Raw genomic sequence first — 21,615 nt, 5'->3', positions numbered from 1 at the left:
GTAAGCGGCTACTGTGTCTCCGACTGTAGTCATAGATATAGTACTCTGATTCTCAAAGATATTCTATGATGGTAAGTACACTTCAACACGAAATATGTGCATCTATACTATGCACTGATTGTCCTCATACCTTTTCAATTAAAAAGCACGTATATATTTTTCTCACTCAATGATTTAATGTCCAGTGTCATCCTTCTCATATTTTATATACGTACCTCTCACATGAAAACTTAAATACACATTCAATGTGCATCCAATGTGGGAAAACTCTGGGCCATTCCAAATCAAGGGATCAGGAAAAACTCCCTAATGCAATGTACTGACCTCTGCTCCTCTCCCCCTTGCTGTGACAGGAGAGCCAGGAGGTGGCTAGCCACCAGATCCCAGACGGCCCCTCCGGACCCCCGGCTCTAGCTGCAGCCCTGGATTCCCACCACCACAGCAACGGTCCCAGCCCCCAGCCGTCCATGGTCCCAAACAACATCTACTACAGCTTTGGAGGTGAGAGGACACAGTAGGGCCTGAACTAGGGAAGAGATGAGCACATTCATACTGGTGCTTGACTTACACACACAGAGATGAATATAGTATACACACAGACGCAAACATTCATACTTGCCTTAAAAACAAACCATGTACAGCGGCTTTATCACAACAGTTATATACCCTGAACAAAAATATAAACGCAATATGTAAAGTGTTGGTCCCATATTTCATGAGCTGAAATGTTCCATACCCACAAAAGATGTTTATATTTTGTGCACAAATTTGTTTATATCCCTGTTAGTGAGCATTTCTCCTTTGCCAAGATAATCCATCCCCCTAACAGGTGTGGCATATCAAGAATCTGATTCAACAGCTTGATCATTGCACAGGTTCACCTTATGCTGGGGGACAATAAAAGGCCGCTCTAAAATGTGCAGTTTTGTCACAAAACACAATGCTACATATGGATCAAGTTTTGAAGTCGATTGCAATTGGCATGCTAACTGCAGGAATGTCCACTCGAGATATTGCCAGATAATTGAATGTTCATTTCTCTACCTTAAGCCACCTCCGTTGTTTTAGAGAATTTGGCAGTATGTCCAACCGGCCTCAACTGCAGACCACGTGTATGGCGTCATGTGGGTGACTGGTTGTGAACAAGGTGTCCCATGGTGGCGGTGGGGTTATGGTATGGGCAGGCATAAACTAAGGACAACGAACACAATTGCATTGTATCAATGGCAATTTGAATGCACAGAGATGACGAGAGCCATTGTCATGCATGATAATGCATGTCACAAGCATCTGTACACAATTCCTTATACAAACTGTAACTATGTCAAATCTTTCAAATTGTTACATCTTGTGTTTATATTTTTGTACAGTGTGTGTTAATATATAAACTCAGCAAAAATGAAATGTCCCTTTTCAGGACCCTGTCTTTGGGTGGGTTTGTGCCCATAGTCGACGTTGTTGCCGGTGATGTCTGGTGAGGACCTGCCTTACAACAGGCCTACAAGCCCTCAGTCCTACCTCAGCCTATTGCGGACAGACTGAGCACTGATGGAGGGATTGTGCATTCCTGGTGTAACTCTGGCAGTTGTTGTTGCCGTCCTGTACCTGTCCCACAGGTGTGATGTTCGGATGTACTGATCCTGTGCAGGTGTTGTTACACGTGGTCTGCCACTGCGAGCATGACCAGCTGTGCGTCCTGTCTCCCTGTAGCGCGGCCTTTGGCATCTCACAGTACGGACATTGCAATTTATTGCCCTGGCCACATCTGCAGTCCTCATGCCTCCTTGCAGCATGCCTAAGGCACGTTTACGCAGATGAGCAGGGACCCTGGGCATCTTTCTTTTGGTGTTTTTCAGAGTCAGTAGAAAGGCCTCTTTAGTGTCCTAAGTTTTCATAACTGACCTTAATTGCCTACTGTCTGTAAGCTGTTAGTCTCTTAACGGCCGTTCCACAGGTGCATTTTCATTCATTGTTTATGGTTCATTGAACAAGCATGGGAAACAGTGTTTAAAGCCTTTACAATGAAGATCTGTGAAGTTATTTAGATTTTTACTAAATATCTTTGAAGACAGGGTCTTGAAAAAGGGACGTGTGTGTGTGTGTGTGTGTTCACTACCCTTTAAAAGTTCGGGGTCACAGACATTTCCCTGTTTTTGAAAGAAAAGCTCAATTTTGGTCCATCGAAATAACATCAACAACATCAGAAATACAGTGTAGAAACAGACGCCTCACAAGTCCTCAACTGGCAGCTTCATTAAATAGTAACACCAGTCTCAACATCAACAGGGAAGAAGCGACTCCGGGATGATGGCCTTCTAGGCAGATTTGCAAAGAAAAGCCATATCTCAGATTGGCCAATAAAAATAAAAGATTAAGATGGGCAAAATAACCTAGAAGGCCTGCATCCCGAGTCGCCTCTTCACTGTTTACTTTGAGACTGGTGTTTTGTGGGTACTATTTAATGAAGCTGCCAGTTGAGGACTTGTGAGCTGTCTGTTTCTCAAACTAGACACTTTAATGTACTTGTCCTCTTGCTCAGTTGTACACCGGGGCCTCCTACTTCTCTTTCTATTCTGGTTAGGGCCAGTTTGTGCTGTTCTGTGAAGGGAGTAGTACACAGCATTGTACAAGATCTTCAGTTTGTTGGCAATTTCTCGCATGGAATAGCCTTCATTTCTCAGAACAAGAATAGACTGACGAGTTTCAGAAGAAAGTTCTTTCTTTCTGGCCATTTTGAGCCTGTAATCAAACCCACAATGCTGATGCTCCAGATACTCAACTAGTCTAAAGAAGGCCATTTTTATTGCTTCTTTAATCAGGACAACAATTTTCAGCTGTGCTAACATAATTGCAAAAGGGTTTTCTAATGATCAATTAGCATTTTAAAATGACCAACTTGGATTAGCTAACACAACGTGCCATTGGGACACAGGAGTGATGGTTGCTGATAATGGGCCTCTATACGCCTATGTAGATATTCCATAGAAAGCCAGCCGCCTTTCAGCTACAATTGTCATTTACAACATTAACAATGTCTGCACTGTGTTTCTAATCAATTTTATGTTATTTTCATGGACAAAAAATGTGCTTTCTTAAAAAAATGAGGACATTTTCTAAATGACCCCAAACTTTTGAACAGTAGTATACATGCATGCATGTATGTATGCATGCTTTGCACACTCTTGGCATTCTCTCAACCAGCTTCATGAGGTAGTCACCTGGAATGCATTTCAATTAACAGATTTAACTTGTTAAAAGTTCATTTGTGGAATTTCTTTCCTTCTTAATGCGTTTGAGCCAATCAGTTATGTTGTGACAAGGTAGGGGTGGTATACAGAAGATAGCCCTATTTGGTGAAAGACCAAGTCCATATTATGGCAAGAACAGCTCAAATAAGCAAAGAGAAACAACAGTTCATTACTTTAAGACGGTCAATACGGAAAGTGTGTGTGTGTATTCTGTACATGTTTCATGAGACGTACAGAGTTGGCCTTGCTCAGCTAAATGAAGTATGGATCCATTATTCAAGGAGAATCAGTTGCATTCATTTCCATTTCCATTGTGTATGTGCTTGCATGCACACAGTTGAAAATCTATCCCTCAATACTGTTTGGCTCCGTCAGTTGATTGAGTGTGTTTAGGTCTACTGCATTACTCTCCAAGGCAGGCAGTCTTACAGACAACTAGCATTGACACAGCTTCCAATGCAATGGCTGTATACTAAATGGCACCCATCAGGCTCAGAAGTATTGCACTATATAGGAAATAGGGTGCCATTTGGGACATATCCAATGCCTCCTGTCTCAGTGGCCCTTCATGAAAAGTGATGACTGCTTTAGCTCCAGCCAGAGGAAGATATATTTCTCATCTTATAACAGGACTATCACTTTTGCCAAATGTGATCCTGCATTTACATGGCATAGACCTCATTCATGTGTCTGAGATTTCATGTATGCTTGACACAGTAGTAGTAGAGTAGAAGTTGCCAGTCAGCACTGATCTAGGTTCAGCTTAACCACCCTCAATCTTAACCATTGTCACACCCTGACCATAGTTTATTTGTATGTTTCTATGTTTTGGTTGGTCAGGGTGTGATCTGAGTGGGCATTCTATGTTGGATGTCTTGTTTGTCTATTTCTATGTCTGGCCTGATATGGTTCTCAATCAGAGGCAGGTGTTAGTCATTGTCTCTGATTGGGAACCATATTTAGGTACCCTGGGTTTCACTGTGTTTGTGGGTGATTGTTCCTGTCTCTGTGTTTGTTGCACCAGATAGGGCTGTTTCGGTTTTCCACGTTTGTTGTTTTTGTATTGTTCGTGTTTCATCTTCATTAAAGATGTATCTAACTAACCACGCTGCATTTTGGTCCGATCCTTGTTTCACCTCTTCGTCAGAGGAGGAGTTAGAAGAAACTCGTTACAACCATAGTCTTTCGGGCGATAGACTCAAAACTGGTCTTCGATGAAATACTCCATCCTACTCTTTTAAAGGCACTGGTCACTGGTGGAATTTCTGATTGATATGTGTCTGTCTGTGCTGTTTGTCCGTATCCTCTCCCCGTCCAGCTCCTCCCACTAACGGTGGCTACGCCCATCACGAGGAAGAGGAGACGATAGAGGAGGATTTCCCCTCATCGCCTTCGCCTGGCTCCGTGGAGGAGACGAACGCTAAACTCCATTGCACAACACAACCTCACAGGAGGTCATCACACTGTGGCCCCGTTTGAATTCCAGACCAGGTCAAAAGTAGTGCACTAAATAGGGAATAGATTGCCACTTGGGACGCGTTCCTTTAAAATTAGACATTGGTCATATTCATTAGTGTACATTGTAGCAAAAAATTCTGCACGAAAACTAATGTGCTTCCATTTGGTTCCTAGTGAATACGACCATGATTGGATAGATGAACACATAGGTTCCACCACGTACTGTAGCTTTCACCTGTCCAGTCCTTTCGAATAAGTGATGTATGATTCAGCTCAGATCATGACACAACTCTGTTATACACTGAGTATACAAAACATTAAAAACACCTGCTCTCCATGACAGACTGACCAGGTGAATCCAGGTGAAAGCTATTATCCCTTACTGATGGCACTTGTTAATTCCACTTTGCTCAGTGTAGATGAAGGGTATGGTGCCAGGTGTACCAGTTTGTGTCAAGAACTGCAGCGCTGCTGGGTTTTTCATGCTCAACAGTTTCCCGTGTGTATCAAGCCACCGTATTATCGACATATTCAGCAGCGTTTAAGAAATATATTACCCTCAACAGTGTTATCTTGTGATCAAGCCATCAATGTTTTGTGATTATTGGTGTCGTAAAAAATGTTAGCTAACGGGTTAGCAATTAGCATGTTTGACATTTCAGTGGAAATACTACTACTATCAGCTTTTTGTGAAGAGGTTTAGCAAAAACATATGTCCCATGTTATCGGCATACAGTCTCCAGTTATTGGCCACCTTAAAATGTTGTTCAATTACAAGATATATCCATTTAAATTTGTTTAAAAAAGACACAACCTCATATCTGAAGTGTTTACTAGATAGTTGGCTAGCCTTTTGGTTCCAAAAAAAAAAAACTGAAATCCATTAGCTATATTTCAGAGGTAAAAAGTTGGATGTGTGGTCTGTCGCACATTCAAATTTTACAATATACAGCGTGTCCCACAAAATGTGTGTGTGAAAACACTCTCAACCTAACTCAACTTAGATAAATTGCAATGAAAATCTTTAGTCGCAAAACTTACTGTTATTTTCCAGTCCATTTAAATGTTGAGCTCGAGGTGATTTAATCCTCTAACCGCTCGTGTCCCAAGTTAGGTGGTGTCCCATGTTGGGGGAAAATTAGCTAATACATGTGGAAGATTTGAATATATGTGTTTAGGTGGCCCACTGCCACCACTACAAAAAATATTTTGTAAATGTTGTTGTATAATCATTTTTTGCCAAGATATTCTTTTAAATGGACTGTCATTGGCTCAATGACTGGAAGTCTATGGAAACAGCTACAATGTTATTGCTCTAATGCTAGTAGCAATGCACCCCCCTGCCCCCCACTACCCTTGCCACCACTGCTGGAAAATAAGTAACACAAAGTATATTTACATAAAATACACTATGAAAGCGAGGTTAAACATTAAAATAGGACATAACAAAAGTACAGGCTACAATGTTAGTAGTGTTGATTATAATCTGTGGTGTTTTTTCTCAGTGAGCGGAACAAGACTCTCTATTCTCCTGAGGGTCCCCTTCACACAGACACACAGAGAGCACAGCAACCCAGGCAGACGGACTACCCTCAGACAAGGAACTCTAAGAGCACGGACCTGGGTGAGCACACAGTGTTGCACGCATGCACTCACATTCCGATATGGAGGGATTTCAGTGCCAACCGAAATTGCATTTGAATTCCATAGTTTTTAATTGGTATTGAGATTTTGAATTTATTATTTTTTTTAATTGGTAATGCACAAATTTAATAATTTCATTCATAAATTCAGTATTGTATTTCATGATTTGAAACTGACTTGAATGAATATTGCATTCAGTTTAAAAATCACTTTTCAAAGAAAGATTTATATATTGAATTTCAGATTGCTGATGTCAATGTTGTGAACGGAGTGCTCTATGGTGGGGTTATGGTATGGGCAAGCATAAGCTACGGACAATGAGCACAATTGTATTTGATCGATGGCAATTTGAATGTACAAAAATAACATTCCGAGATCCTGAGGCCTATTTATTTTATTTTAAGGTGTCTGTGACCAACAGATGCATATCTGTATTCCCAGATTAGGGCCTATTGAATTTATTTCAATTGACTGATTTCCTCATATGAGTGTCTGTCACTCAGTAAAATCAATGAAACTATTACATGTTGTGTAAATATTTTTGTTCTATATATATACGTGTGTGTGTGTGTGTATATAACCCTGGAATGAGTAGGTAGGTGTGCAAACATTTCACTGTAACCAATTTGTTTTTTAACAAATCAAAGTATATTTGAGATTCTTCAAAGTATCCACCCTTTGCCTTGACGACAGCTTTGCCCAGTCTTTGCATTCTCTCAACCTGCTTCACCTGGGACACTTTTCCAACAGTCTTGAAGGAGTTCCCACATATGCTAAGCACTTGTTGGCCCTTGTTGCTGAGCACTTGTTGACCCTTCCACTGTCCACCATGCATACAACATCTGTAAGGTCCCTAGTTAAGTATTGAATTTCAAGCACAGATTCAACATTATCACATGGGCCCATTGTAATGGTCTTATAATGTTATGTTAATGCATACGACCATGAAAGGTTTGACAATTTTTTTAACATGATATATTTTGGGGGGTATTTTACCCTCTTTTTCACCCAATTTCAATTATGATCTTGTCTCATCACTCCCCAACGGACTCAGTAGAGGCAAAGGTTGAGTAATTTGTTCCCTGAAACATGACCCGCCAAATCCACGCTCCTTAACGGCTGCTTAAGCTGGAAGCCGTGTCAGAGTTAACGCACCGAAGTCAGCCTGCAAGCGCCCGGCACGCCACAAGGAGTCGCTAGAGCACAATGAGCCAAGTTAAGCTCCCACCCCGGCCAAACCCACCCCGGACGACGCTGGGCCAATTGTGTGCTGCCCTATGGGACTCTGTGACACAGCCTGGGATCGAACCTGGGTCTGTAGTGACCCCTCAAGCACTGGGATGCAGTGCCTTAGACCGCTGTGCCACTTGGGATGCCTGACCTTTTCAAGACAACAATTCCTGAACTAGACTCGTGTGTCTAGTCAGTCTGACACTGCTCTGTGTGCGTGCGTATGCGCACATCTCCACATGACACTGCCAGTCTGTGCCAAGCACTGATCCTTCAGTCGTACCCAACTTTCTCCCAGAAAGCTGAGAGCACAGCAGCTTATTTCCTCATATTGGCCCCTGGGTGACCCTGTTAGCCTCTCTTTTCTTCTTGCTCCCGCCTTCCTTTTTTTTGTTGCTCTCTTCTCTCATTCTTCCCCCATCTCTCTCTTTTCTGTGAAGTTTTTTATTTGCCTGTCGCTGGTTTCCAATCCCAGTTCATTAGTGTTGTGGATTGGGTTCCCCCTCCTAAACTAGTTGCACGCCGCTACTGCACATTTATTGGCTTTTATTAGGAAGAGACCCCCGCATCCTGCTCACTGCTTCTCTTGTCTTTCTCTTTTTCGTAATCTCTCTCCTTCTTTCTTGTTCTTTCACTCCCTTTCTGTCCATCTTTCTCCTTCTTTTCGCGCTCTCTGTGGATCTCTCTCTCTTTCTCTGTGTGGATCTCTCTTTCTCTGTGTGGATCTCTCTCTTTCTCTCTGTGTGGATCTCTCTCTCTCTCTGTGTGGATCTCTCTCTCTCTCTGTGTGGATCTCTCTCTCTGTCTCTGTGTGGATCTCTCTCTCTCTCTCTGTGTGGATCTCTCTCTCTCTGTGTGGATCTCTCTCTCTCTGTGGATCTCTCTGTGGATCTCTCTCTCTCTCTCTCTCTCTCTGTGGATTGGGTTCCCCCTCTCTCTCTCTCTCTGGATCTCTCTCTCTCTGCGGATCTTTCTCTTTCTCCCTTTCTGTCCATCTTTCTCTCTTTTCTCTGTGGATCTCTCTCTCTCTCTCCCTCTCTGTGGATCTCTCTCTCTCTCTCTGTGGATCTCTCTCGCTCTCTCTGTGGATCTCTCTCTCTCTCTCTGTGTGGATCTCTCTCTCTCTCTGTGGATCTCTCTCTCTCTCTGTGGATCTCTCTCTCTCTCTCTCTCTCTCTGTGGATCTCTCTCTCTCTGTGTGGATCTCTCTCTCTCTCTGTGGATCTCTCTCTCTCTCTGGATCTCTCTCTCTCTCTCTCTCTCTCACACTCTCTCACTATCTCACTCTTTCACTCTCTTCCTCATGAAAATGACAGATTGAGATGAGGTTGTTATCTGAGGATGGGGGGGGGGGGTTGTTACCAGAGGCATGGGGACTGTATGACACTGTGACCCTGTGCTGTGTGTCACATTTGTAAGGATCACCCCCTTTACAAGGGGGTAGTTTCCCATTTCCAAACGGGGGTTAAGCTGGTTGAATCAAGTCTGAGGGTTTATTTTTCGCACTAAGCAAAAAGTAATAACTAATCTAAGCTCTGGTGCTTAGCAAATGTTTTCTTATGGGGACTGTAGGGTGCACAAGCAAAACATGGGCTGCTCAAGTCTTTCTTAATGGTTGCACCTGGGCCCGTATTCATAAAGCCCATAAAGAGTAGTAGTGCTGATCTAGGATCAGTTTTGCTTTTGAAATCATAAGGAACATAAGGTGGGGACTAAATCGGCACTTCTACTCTGAGACACGTTTTGAATTCAGACCCAGGAGTTTTTCCCTTGACCACATGACCTGATCTGACATTAGTTGAGTCACTTACATGAAGGCACACTCGTGGAGAAGAAACCGTGGAATTCACTGAGCAGTAGCCATAGTGGGCTCACCAACACCAGCGACAAATTCCTATCCCAGCAGCAGAACATTTATCTGTGGGTGGGTGAGAGAGAGATTGTTGATGCTGCTCTCCGAACAGGGGGGATTCATATGCACATTATTTTTCAGCTTTGAGCCACACCGCTCACACACACACACCACCAACCTTTTTGTGGCTACTGTATTTGAGGGAAAACGTAACGCGTGAAGCCAGCATATATAACAGCCAGTCTCATCCATTGTCCCCTCTGTCGCAGCTGCATTTCCTCTCCCTCTCTTTTTCTTTTTTTCTTCCGCTCTCTCGTTTCTCTGCCGGGAGAAAATTGACCTCATAAAATATGAAAAGGGATTATTTCAGAGAAATTGCAACGTAATGAAAACCTATTATTGTGTCCCGTGGTGCAGTGCCCCTCTGGCAGCTGATGCCGCTCCCTGCCTGCCTCCTCAATCCTGTTGGTGTGGATTAGAGAGAGGGAAAGAGTGATGAGATGGGGGGGGGGGGGATGAGGGAGAGAGTACCCAGTTCTTGCCCTCCCCACCCTATCTCTCTTTCCCTCTCACTCTTCTCTCCGTGTCTTGCTCCCTCTCTCTTTTTCTCCATCTCTGCTCAAAGAAAGCAAAGGCAACAGTTTATGGTGTTTCAATATTCACTGTGTGTGTTTTCTGTGTTTCAGTGGCTGATGAGAGCAACATGAGACCAGAGACCAGGTGAAGAAACACGCTCTTCGCCCTATCCATATCCCCAACACATACACACACACACACACACACACACACACACACACACTCTTCTCACACACCACACGCACACTCTTCAGACACACAAACACACACCTTCTCAAACAAAGAAAGCGACTGAACATTGAAAAAATGTATGAAAAATATTCAGAATTTTCAGTGTGCTGTCATTCTTACCGCAAAACAAGTTATGACCTGTTCAGGACTCTTCCGTAGTAGGGTGAAGTTGTCCCTAGACACTGGTCATGGGTCAGTTTTGCATTTCCCCACTAATGGTTGATGTAAGGATTGAGGGAAGGGGAAGCTGATCCTAGATCTGTACATTTGGGGAAACTTCACCCTGGAGTGAACACACTTCAGCGGAGAGATGCTTTGGGTCACTGCACCTGTTTTATGTGTTCTTCTTACTCAGCTGGAAGCAGCAGGAAGTGATTTGTTAAGCTGCCTCTTTGCTCCGACAGCCCTAGATTGCATTAGACCGGGATGTTCTTAATTTGTCTCCTTTCACTTAAGTGAGAAAGAGGGTGCAGGGATTGAGTGATAGGCTTGAACGCACGCCCCTGCAGACACGCACCCACACACACCTTAAATCTCCCGCAGCAAAAACCTGTTGCCGCATAACAACAACTCTACAAGTCCCCACCCCCACAGTAAAGTACCAGGCTCAGCCCCCCCCACCTCTTTTTACTCATATGATTTCCCTCAAAGCCCATTTTCTGATCGGTAGTCATAATAAACCTTATGGGCTATGATAGATAAAGAGATTCATTTTCTACATCAGCCTCTAAGCGATGTGGAAGCTAATGTGTATTGACAGGCTACACTGAGGCCAGTTTGCTGACAGGGCTGTTTTGGACTTGGCCCCGTGCATGATTCTTTAAATGGCCCCATGCTTCTTTATAGGCCTTGACATATTTCATTAGTAGGATGGTCTTTAAGAGGGGCTCCGCCTCCGGCTTTAATCTGGCTAAAACCTCTGTTCGGGCTGGGGGGGGAGAAGAGCTGTAGTATGATGCAGAGTTTCTCTTTCCTTCTATTTCTCTCTCTCGCTCTCCTTCTATTTTCCTGTCTCTCTCTCCCAACTCGCTCGCTCTCTTGTCATACTATTTCTTTCTCTCTCTCCTATTTCGGTCATGCTTTGTCTATCGCTCTCGCCCTCTCATTTGCTTTTGACTTCTTGCTCTCTCCCTCTCCATACCTTCTCTATTCCTCGCTTTCTCCGTGCTCTCACTCCCTTTCTATCTTCCTCACCATTTTATGTTTGTTTTAAGCGTCTTTCTTGTTACTCTTCTTAGTCTTCTTTCTCTACTATCTCTCTCTCTCTCTCTCTCGCTCTCTCTCTCTCTCTCTCTCTCTCTCTCTCTCTCTCTTACCGGAGCGGTCTTAGTCTGTTCCCTCCTATCCCCATTTCATCTTCTCTTATTCTCCATATCCCAATTATCCTCCTTCCTCTCTGTTCCCCTGTGCTCTCCTAGTGTTATGTGATTATAGGTAACATGCTCCATCCTTTGAGCTTCCCCTTCCAAATAATCCTCCCTTTCCCTTCTCTCCTAGTGCCCCTATATCTCCTTCGCTCTCTACCTTCTCATAGCTACAGCCTGTATAAGCCTAGTCTTTATAGCCTCCTGATTTAGGTTCTCTCTCTCTCTCTCTCTCTCTCTCTCTCTCTCTCTCTCTCTCTCTCTCTCTCTCTCTCTCTCTCTCTCTCTCTCTCTCTCTCTGTGCGTGCATGTGCAAAGAAACACTAACGCATAGACACAAGAAACTTGTGGATTACACATGTGCGTGTGTGTTTCTTTGCATGTATGTGACATAGAAAGAGGGCTAGCTCCAGTAATCCTCAGGTCCTCTGAATAGACTAGTGTGCATCAACAGCCGGAAGAGAACATGCTCGTGTAGGAGAGGGGGATAGATGGATGTTTGGAGGGGGACTGGTGTGGTCTCTGTCACCATCTCTCCATCCTCCTCTTTGTCTGTCCCCCGGCTCTTAACATCTCCCTCTGGCAGCTCTACTCACACACAGGTCTGGGAACGCTTCCAACACGCGCGTGCGCGCGCACACACACACACTCCACTTAGTAGCCCTGCGCGCACACAGGTCTTCTAACAAATGTTGTGGTGTGTGTGTGTGCATGTTTTGCTCTGCTGATGCCTGGGTTTGTTTCTGTTGGAGATGGGGGATATCCACCCACGCTGAAGCCCTGTTAGATGCGGCGAACACTGGCTAGCTTCTGGCCCGCTGTGCAACTGGCAGTGTCCATTATTCTGTCTTGTCCCCTTCTGCAATTAGACTTTGAAAACATGTAGCCTTCCCTTTTCCCCTGCCAACATGGAACCCTGCTTTGTTGTAGTTTGTATCGCTCTCTCTCCACCCAGCCCCCTTCTCCCCCATCTCACTGTTGTTGATTCAAGTTGAAAGTCACCATGTTGGGCTGATTTGAATTGATGGATCACTCTGTAGCAGGAAGGGCCATCTGTCTGTGTGTGCGTGTGTGTGTACGTGTGTGTGCGCGCGCTCTGCCCACACTACATGCTTTGTGTTCCACCGCAGCATAGTAGTGTATTTCATTAAACCTAGCTTTAACAAGTGGCACATGTCCCATCTCTAGTCCCTGGCCCCCCTCCCCCACATCCCTCCACGCGACTAATCCACTAAAGGTGAGTCTGTAATGATGAAATGGCCTTTTAAGTCCCCGACCATTATTAGAGCCATACGTCCAACGGAGCAAATATGCAGCCTGAGGCTCCATCTATACATCCAAACAGGATTACTGCCTACTGCCTGCATCTGTGTCCCGTCTGGGGACGCAATGTTAGTGATTTATCAGAGTGCACTCAGGGAGAGTAGATCAACTATGATTGGTTGCAACGTTAATTGGAACTAAACTGTGATTGGTCGGGACGTTAATTGGACTGTACTTTGATTTGAACTTTTGGGTAAAGTGAATTATTGCACACAAGACAGGGTAGTGGCCACTTTCATGTGCATTGCTTACTGTACCACCCTAATACCTGTTTGTTTTGTTGTATCTGCCTCTCCTATACTTTACCTTGCCCTATGAACACTAAATTATTCGGTTTTCATCTGGTAGAGCTCAAATGTCAACACCCAAAGGTTGTGGTATTAAAATAGGTTTGAAGGTTTCCACCCACCCACATTGAAACCGTTATATACCTTTTCCATTTATTGGAAAGGGTTAAAATATAGGTTGTTTCACTAGTTCCCATCACAGTGAACGTGGTTTTATAGGCTAGCCGAGAGATTGAATCCAGGGTTCTCCGAGTTGGAAAGATAGACATTATCGGTTTATCCTCCGTGATGATGAGAAGAAGAGGGAGCACACACACACACACACACACACACACACACACACACACACACACACACACACACACACACACACACCCCCCGACACGGACAGAGGTGTCTCCATGACAACTGACCTTTTTAAATCATCCACTGCAGGGAGAGGCTGCTTAAAAAGTGGCATTTCCATCACCGGTGGCGCCCTTGCTCAGTTGAGCTGCAGAAATGCTCACTCTAGTCAAAGAGTGAAATGCTTACAAATGCATCAATATCTCAAGTGCCACCTACTGTCGATGTTCCCTTGAGCAAGTAAATTAACCCCCTAAATTGCTCATTGGGCGATGCACTGTGGCTGCCCTCTACTCCAGCCTCTCCAATCTAATGTGTGTTTGTGTACTATATGTATATCGGGGTTGAATAAAAGCAGAATTTTCATCTTGCGTGGACTAATAAAGTATATCTTATATTCTCTCTATACCACACCATACCGTACCATTGAGGTCCGCCCTATGCGCGTTCCCTCGGCCCTATGCGCGTTCCCTCGGCCCTATGCGCGTTCCCTCGGCCCTATGCGAGTTCCCTCGGCCCTATGCGCGTTCCCTCGGCCCTATGCGCGTTACCTCGGCCCTATGCGCGTTCCCTCGGCCCTCTGCGCGTTCCCTCGGCCCTATGCGCGTTCCCTCGGCCCTATGCGAGTTCCCTCGGCCCTATGCGCGTTACCTCGGCCCTATGCGCGTTCCCCTCGACCCTATGCGCGTTCCCTCGGCCCTATGCGAGTTCCCTCGGCCCTATGCGCGTTACCTCGGCCCTATGCGCGTTCCCCTCGGCCCTATGCGCGTTCCCTCGGCCCTATGCGCGTTCCCTCGGCCCTATGCGCGTTCCCTCGGCCCTATGCGCGTCCCCTCGGCCCTATGCGCGTCCCCTCGGCCCTATGCGCGTCCCCTCGGCCCTATGCGCGTCCCCTCGGCCCTATGCGCGTTCCCTCGGCCCTATGCGCGTCCCTCGGCCCTATGCGCGTTCCCTCGGCCCTATGCGCGTCCCCTCGGCCCTATGCGCGTCCCCTCGGCCCTATGCGCGTCCCCTCGGCCCTATGCGCGTCCCCTCGGCCCTATGCGCGCCCTATGCGTCTCCCGTCCCCCGGCCCTATCGGTTCTATGCGCCCTCGGCCCTATGCGCGTCCCTCGGCCCCCTCTGCGCGTTCGGCCCTCGGTTCCCTCCTATGCGTTCCCTCGGCCCTCTGCGCGTTCCCTCGGCCCTCTGCGCGTTCCCTCGGCCCTATGCGCGTTCCTCGGCCCTCTGCGCGTTCCCTCGGCCCTCTGCGCGTTCCCTCGGCCCTCTGCGCGTTCCCTCGGCCCTATGTACACTGCGGTAGTATCCTAGCGCTGGGTGTGAAACCCAGTGGCATACAATGTGACTGCAGTATTCGAGTCAAGAGGCATTCTGGCATGTGCATCTATGCTTCTCTGCATCATACTTGTGGTCCTAATGTTTTGATTTGAAATACGCAGGTGTGTGTTGCTGGAGGTAGTTGCGTAACATTACTCATATTGCTCAAAGTTGTATTCAGATGGGCAGTATTGGTTTGTGTGAATCCCCCTACGGAACTCCTGTCAGAGGATTGCACCTATCACCAATGCTTGTTGACCTGACATGATGAGTGAGTGAACCCACATTAAGCATCTGGTCCACAGCAGGCAGTGATAGGAGTCAAATGCTTGTTTCACCCTTGAAATTCTGCAGGCAGATGATCGCCCTCCTGTAGCGCTCATTATTCAGTTACATCTACCTTCACCCATGTGACATACCTACACTGGATATGGACGAAGAGAAGACACACACACACACACACTCTCTCAAACATGCAGACACACATACGTGCCCACGGGCGCGCACAAACAATCATGTACACAAACATGTATGCGCACACACACATACAGGTGGTGTTATGCTTGCAAATGCACACGCGTGTACTGCACACACACTCTGAGCACAGTGTTCACTGCAGAACCCAGCAGCAAGCGGCTTAATTCTATCAAGCTGCTCGCCGGACAGCCACAATTACATTTGTGACACAAATCCTGCTTCTCAAATTGAGTGTTTTATTCCTAAACGTACCCGCTCTCTATTTATAAACCCTTATTTCACACAAATCCAACTTCTTCCTCAAAGTCAATTTAGGACTTAAAAGCCTCTGCCGCTGCAGCTCTGGCTCACTTTCCCTCCTTTCCCCTCGACTCTATCGCCCACTCTCCAAAGATCAATTTCAATGAGGAATATTCTCATGCTTTGAAGACTGAGTCGACAAAAGAGAGTCTAAAACGAGAACATTTTGAGCGTTTACCATCTCCGTGAGCATTTTGAAGCGTAAAAGTCTGGCAAATCCCTGGTGGGAGTTAGAAACAGACACTTAGAAATAGTCACTTTTTCAGTCGGTTTTCAACTATTTTCCATACCTTTTAGCAAAATAGCGTTAGGGCCAAATGAAGGATAAGGGAACGATTTGGGACTGGCTGTGTGTTTCTCGCCACATCCCCTTTCCTTGTCTGTCTCTGCGGCCTACTCATGCATGCCCTGGTCTGGCGATGGACCTCTGTGACTAACCTACAGCACTAGCCATTGGACTGACCTTTCTCCTGGAGTGCTATACTGTCCTGCGTGCTTTTGCTCCAACCCCTAATTTAGAACACCTACTGCTCTAGCTGCTCACCGGGACCTTTTGTTGTGTGTTCCAGCAGGGTTGAAGCAAACACCTGTACACCCAGGAGCTCCCCTTGAAGAGGGTTGGCCATGTGTATGACATGTGCAGTAGACCTTTTCCTGCCTGGCCCTTTTCTTCTTTCTTTGCCCGCTCCCTTCTCCTCTGTGTCCTCCCGCTTTCGTTTCTTCTCCTTTATCCTCCTCGCACTCCTCCTCCATTACCTCCACCTCGTCTCTCTCTTTTTCTCCCTCTTCATTAACTGCGATCTTCCTCTTTTTCGCCTGTTCAATCGTCTTCGTGGTCCTCCTCTCACTTCCTCCTAACTGTGGCCTGTGCCTGTGTACTCAAGGCAATCCTTTGGCACTCCTCCATTCCCCTTCATCCTCTTCCTTTGCTTTTACATGAATGCATCCTTTCCCCCTCTCTCGCCTCCCATCTCTTACACCTGTCCCTATCCATCCTTTTTACTTTACAACTCCCCATTTTAAATTGTCCATCCATTTCTTCCCAACCGCTCATCTCTCTTTTTCTCTCTCTCTCCCTCTTTCCACTTCCAGTCCTCCTCCTCCATCCTTCTATCCATGCTGACTGGGGGCTCCTTCCCCTCCTTCCCCGTCTCTCCCCTTGTCAGAGGCCTCATCCAGGGGGAGTGACCTGGGTCCCACCTTGGGCCTTTGGAAGTCCTGCTCCTTGGAAAGCCTCCAGTCGGCCATGTCGGAGGCCCGGCAGCTGAGCCAGGTGCCCTTCCACCGTCCGTCCCAGGCCTCACATTGTGCGCCAGAGCTTCCGTGCCGCCATCGACAAGTCCTACGACGGGCCCTCGGACCCGGTGGACGGTAAGGGAAATCACCATAAACGTTAATGCAACACTTCCCTTGGACGTATGTACCCTGGGTCCTATGTTCCCTCAGTTCCCACAGCCCAGTGTTCCCACAGCCCTATCTTCTAAACCAGGGGTCGAAGGGGCAGGTAGGACAAATACCTATTTTAATTTAGAGTATTTTGTAATTTGTTGAAAATGGACACTTTGTCCGAAATTGACACTTGCAAAGCACACTGGGTATCATTCTAAGTGTCCTCTTCCCCAAACAAGGCCAAATATCATTACAATACAAATTATTTGGAAAATAAGCATTTGTGCCAATTTAGATTTGAAATTGGTCAGTGGGTGCCGAGGGGAAGAACATGGGGCCGAGGGGACAAACGTGGAGACGAGGGAACGTAGGGTGGACCCCAATGTTGTGGTATAGAGACATCATAGTGATCTTAGTTATCCCACTGTATTTTTATTTGTTGTCCACATACTTATTTGAAGTCACCTGGGGCGAATACGAACTTCCACTTAGCAGTAGGTAGACATTTTTTTGTGCATTGAAATCAATGGGTAAGAAGCTTCACTGTACTGTAGGTGAATGTAGGTGATTTCTAAGTTTTACAACAACGTTAGTCTTTTGCCATTTCATATTTTCTCGACTGACATGGTTTTTGAGGGCGTTTGAGATCAGACCGAATGTACACGGACTGTACAAAACATCAGGAACATCTGTTCTTTCCATGACATAGACTGACCATCCAGGCTGTATCAATGAGAATTTGTTCTTTAACTGACTTGCCGAGTTAAAAAAACAAGTGAATCCAGGTAAAAGCTATAATCACTTACTGATGTCACATGTTAAATCCACTTCAATCAGTGTAGATGAAGGAGAGGAGACAGGTTAGAGAAGGATTTCTAAGCTTTTATTGTTGTTTATTTTTTTACTTCACCTTTATTTAACCAGGCAAGTCAGTTAAGAAAAAATTCATATTTACAATGAAGGCCTAGGAACTGCCTTGTTCAGGGGCAGAACGACAGATTTTTTTAACCTTGTGGATTCGATCTTCCAACCTTTCGGTTACTAGTCCAACGCTCTAACCTCTAGGCTACCTGCCGCACACACACCTTTTGAGACACAGATTGTGAATGTGTGCCACTCAGAGGGTGAATGGGCCAAGACAAAAGATTGAAGTGTCTTTGAACTGGGTGCGAGACGCACTGGTTTGAGTGTGTCAAGAACTGCAACGCTGCTGGGGTTTTCATGCTCAACAGTTTCCCGTGTGTATCGAGAATGGTCCACCAGCCAAAGGACATCCAGCCAACTTGATACAACGGTGGGAAGCATTGGAGTGAACATGGGCCAGCATCCCTGTGAAATGCTTCTGACACCTTGTAGAGTCCATGTCCTGACGAATTAAGGCTGTTCTGAGGATAGAAGGATTTGCATCTCAATATTAAGGTGTTCCTAATGTTTTGTGCACTCAGTGTATGATTGCCTTTGGACCGATTATTCAGAAATATCCACACATGAGCTGTATAAACTTTGATTTATCACGGATATTAATAATGAGTAATTTGGCCATTGCGTAACTCGCTGACGTTCAGCAAATGGGGGGGTCGCAAAAGGACACACTGTTTAGCGGCTCAATGAATATGTAGTCAGCGTTTCTGGCCAGGGAACTTATTTAATCCCACAGCTGCACATTTTTGATGTAACGTCTTTCATGTGAAGCCAAAGATCTGTCTGTGTGTGTGATGTGATGTGTGTGTGTGTGACCATCTGAGCATCCAAACTGAACTGTAAAGCACTAGAATTGCCTCTGACTTTCCCTCTGGCCTCAGGGAGTGGTTGCCTCAGGCTTAGAGGGGGGAACCAGTGATTCTGAATACAAGATTGGAGTCAGCACCCCCCCCTCTCCCACTTTCCAAAAAAGACATGTCGGTGAACCTGGCTGCAAAGTATTGAGTCACTGCAGGAGTGATGGGGGAGGAATATGAGTTTGTGTTTGTCCGCCTACTTTATTGGGTGTACGGCATCTGTGTTGACCTTAAGACTGTCCCTGGCGAAAAAATTAATCTGGGTCGACTGTGAGTCGTCCTCTTCACATTGTTTGGTGGAAATGTTTCAACTTATTTTTCCACATATATAGACACGATCAATGTGTTTGAATAAAATCAACTACATGTGCACTGAGCTTGTCTGATGCTTTAAGCACACTGTTTGATGAAATAGTTAAGACACACAAATGACTCAAGAAAGAGCTCGATGGCCACACTGTTAAAGCAATGGCATCGTGTGACTGGCGCACGTTGTCTCGCTCTCCTCCCTCCTGCAGCGTGAAGGCACCACGGCACAGCAAGTGTTTACCGCACGGTGTTAGCTGCAACGTCATGTTCAGCCATTTAGTTCAATACTTGTTTCTGACTGAAATGTTCCGTTACGGAAATCCCTAATTTGTTTAGAAAAAATATTCCCTGAACCCTGAGCTCTCTTTACTTGAAACATGCAAGTGTCGCATGTACAGTATGTGGCCAAGGCCTGACTTATAGCCTTTCATAATCACATCAATAAATTGGTTTGAACAATCTCGGAACACCGTAACACGTGACAGCGAGATGGATGTGGCGGACGTGAAAAAGAAACTCGAAACGGGTGAACATTTGCTCAGGAGGTAGAGGGGAAGTCGGATCTGTGGAAGACATTTAACTTAGTTGTGAATGCTACTGGAGATCAAGGTAATGGAGGGCAGAGGAGCAAGCGTGTCGCGAGTATTATGTGTACCAAACGGTTGCTGTTAGATTACAATATTCCATTTTTTTCCTGACCTTTTAGAACAGCGTATTCAACACTAAATATGTAAGCGCACCAGAGAGCCGGTTCTAATTACAGTAAACAGAAAACAGTTGCATGCGTTCGTGAATTGCTCTTTTATTTATTGTTTAGGCTAATTATTCAAAGCTCCCTTTATTACATTTTGAACAAAAATTCTTGATTCCATTTCAAAGCATGAACGCCTCGTATGCTGTGTGATGGCATGAACAAATGAATGAATGATTGATTGATTGATTGATAGATACTATGTATTGAAATATAGGCCTAAATAAGTTATGGTATTAAGACGAAACATGATGTGCTCTTAAGCCTACATACAGCTCAATGGGGGTTTCTATACAAAGCCTCCTAATGATAACGACATTGCTTATTATTATAATAATGATGACGATAATAATTGTAATGACTAAGTTGCAGATCAAGAAAACGAGGGTGTGGGAGCGAGAGCTGCTGGCATATTATGTGTGACAAACAGGTGCTGTTGGATTACAACATTATTTTTCTGCCTGTTTGGAACAGTGTAAACAACACTAAATAAATTATAAGTAATAGCAGTCTTTTGTAACGGGGGAAAAAAGTGTAAAGCATTTATTAAAGCATAGCAAAGATTTAAAAACAGCCGAATCTGTGAAATTGCTTTATCCAACATTTTGCCCGTTGCATTATTCTTGGTGCTCACGGAATCAGTAGGCTATTAAACAAACACTCAAACAGGCAACAAAAGCAAGATCTGTCTTACTTCTGTAGATATATAGGGATGATTTATAAAGCCTGGCACATCTAAGTTAGACTATTGATTATAGACCTAATTAAGTTGGGTTTGCCACCCTCCTACATTTTCTGAGACAATTAGTCTAAGGCAAAGGCTGTTTCCTCATCTCTGCTGCTGTTGCCTCTGCTGCATTGTTCTACATCTCAATATGCTGGTTATCTTCACTATTATGCACATAGCGACATAGGGAAAGGCACCAATTCTACGGCGAACTGAAGATCATGTTTCAGAACTGAAGACAGTGACCGTATCCAACGCAGGAGAAAAGCATTTGTTACAAAATAATATTAGTGTTGCGCCCTTATTTTGACATAATATAACCACATACAATTTCAGTATCACGTGTCTTAGAGTGATGGACTGTCCCATCCCCATGGCCTCCGCTATGGAATAGTCCACTGAGACGGGCGCGAGACAGACAGGTGGTGTCTTGTGCACCATGAAAGAAAGAAATTGTGACTGCTCGACTAAAGGAATCTCGGGCGACCATCAGCCTATTGACAGAACAATCAACCAGACTAAATGGAGTCAGCCCTCGTTGACATTTTGACCTTTGATACTTCCCTCTCAGGTGACCTGTCAGAGCAGAGCTTCACTCCGAGACACGCCCGTCAGTGGCTCATCCCGCCAGGACCAGATCGAATCAGGGGCAGGGAAGAAGAAGAAGAAGAAGACCAAAGAAAAAGTGAAGAAAACTGAGAATTCTGAGGACCAGGAGTAGGCCAAGAAGAAAGGATTCGGCCTCTTAAGGTAGGGAACCATTCACAATTTTACAGATGCTCTTATCCAGAGCAACTTTCAGTAGTGAGTGCATATATTACATTTTTGTACTGGTCCCCTGTGGGAATCAGACCCACAACCCTAGCGTTGCAAGCTTCGTGATCTTCCAACTGAGCCACACGGGACCAATGTTTCCCCTCTTTATGTTTCATAATATGTATCTCTGAATTCTAGTTCCATTCTTGCCTCTTTTAGCACTCCCCTTTTCCAACTGTTCAGGTCATTCAGC

General features: G+C 45.3%; 1 pseudogene; it reads left to right on the top strand.

Moving 5' to 3' along the window:
• Positions 1-21,327, top strand: part of LOC135543093 (partitioning defective 3 homolog B-like) — a 133,750-nt pseudogene extending 112,423 nt beyond the window's left edge.
• The last annotated feature ends 288 nt before the right edge of the window (positions 21,328-21,615 follow it).

Source organism: Oncorhynchus masou, chromosome 7 (assembly GCF_036934945.1).
Source record: "Oncorhynchus masou masou isolate Uvic2021 chromosome 7, UVic_Omas_1.1, whole genome shotgun sequence".
Lineage (NCBI taxonomy): Eukaryota > Metazoa > Chordata > Actinopteri > Salmoniformes > Salmonidae > Oncorhynchus > Oncorhynchus masou.
Note: the sequence above shows the minus strand (reverse complement) of the source record. Positions and strands in the feature narration are given on the sequence as shown.